The sequence below is a fragment of the Carlito syrichta genome, unplaced genomic scaffold (genome assembly GCF_000164805.1).
Source record: "Carlito syrichta isolate Samal-C Ts95f unplaced genomic scaffold, Tarsius_syrichta-2.0.1 Scaffold303184, whole genome shotgun sequence".
NCBI lineage: Eukaryota > Metazoa > Chordata > Mammalia > Primates > Tarsiidae > Carlito > Carlito syrichta.
The window spans coordinates 11,773-13,337 of NW_007247280.1; positions in this window are offsets into that span (position 1 = coordinate 11,773).

Here is a 1,565-nt window from a genome sequence, read left to right on the forward strand (position 1 = left end):
ATTTTTTGATTTATTGTAGAGAAGAGGTCTCACCAAGTTGCCCAGGCGGGTCTCGAATCCCCAGGCTCAGGCAATCCACTCACCTCTGCCTCCCAGAGAACGGGATTATGGGCTGAGCCACCAAGCCCGGCCAATATATTTAACAATATATTATAGATATATTAATTATTGACGAGGGCAATTAATTCTTTTTTATTTTATTTATTTATTTTGAGTTGGAGTCTCATTCTGTTGCCCAGGCTGGAGTGCAGTGACTCGCTCACAGCCACCACAGCCTCGACCTACTGGGTTCAAGCAATCCTTTCGCCTCAGCCTTCCAAGTAGCTGGAATTACAGGCATGTGCCACCACGTCCGGCTAACTTTTTGATTTATTGTAGAGATGAGGTCTTGCCAAGTTGCCCAGGCTGGTCTCGAACCCCTGGACTCAGGCAATTCTCTCACCTCGGACTTCCAAAGTCCTGGGATTATAGGCATGAGCCACCACGCCCGGCCAATTGTTCTTAAATTTTTCTTTTTTGGGGATTGGAATCTCACTGTCACCCAGGCTGGAGTGCAATGGCACGGTCGTGGCCATCACAACCTCGACCTACTGGGCTCAGGTGTTCTTCCACCTTAGCCTCACAAATAGCTGAAACTACAGGCATTTGCTACCACGCCTGCTTAAATTTTTTGATTTATGGTAGAGACAAGGTCTCACCAAATTGCCAGGCTGGTCTCGAACTTGTGGGCTCAGGCAGTCCTCTCACCTCGGCCTCCCAAAGTGCTGGGATTATAGGCACGAGCCACCATACCTGGCCAACAACTTTTTTAAAAAAATAGAATATGGTAAATGTGCTGAAAGAAAATAATTTCCAACCTAGAATTCCAGATCCAGAGATAGTGTTCTTCAAACCAAAGAAGAAATAAAGACATTTTCAGACAACCTCAAACCTAGGCAGAGAGGTACTAAATTAGCAAGCAGAAGAAATATTATTCCAGATGGAAGATTGGTGATGCAGAAGAAATAAAGGGCACTAAAAATGACAAATCTGGTCAGTGTGGTGGTGCCCACCTGCTGTCCCAGCTACTCTGGAGGCTGAGGGCGGAGGATCCCTTGAGCCCAGGAGTTCAAGGTCAGTTGGGCAATATAAGGAACACTTCTCTGCCAACTCCCCTCCCTGTCCTGATTTTTTTTTTTTTAAGCCAGTGTCTTGCTGAAATGCAGTGACACAGTCACTGCTCACCACAGCCTTCAACTCCTGGGCTCAAGTGATCCTCCTGCATCAGGCCCCAAAGTAGCTTGGGACCACAGGTGCTCATCACCTCAATAGACTAATTTTTTTTCCCCTTTTTTTTGAGGGGGGCGGGGAGAGATGAGGTCTCGATATGTTGCCCAGGCTGGTCTCCTGGATTTAATAAATTCTTCTGCCTCGGCCTCCCAAAGTGCTGGAGTTACAGGTGTGAGCCACTGCACCGGCCTAAATGACTATTCATTTAATTAATAAGCATTGCTGCCAGGCTTGGTGGCTCAGCCTGTAATCCCGTGCTTTGGGAGGCTGAGGTGAGTGGATTGCCTGAGCCCGCG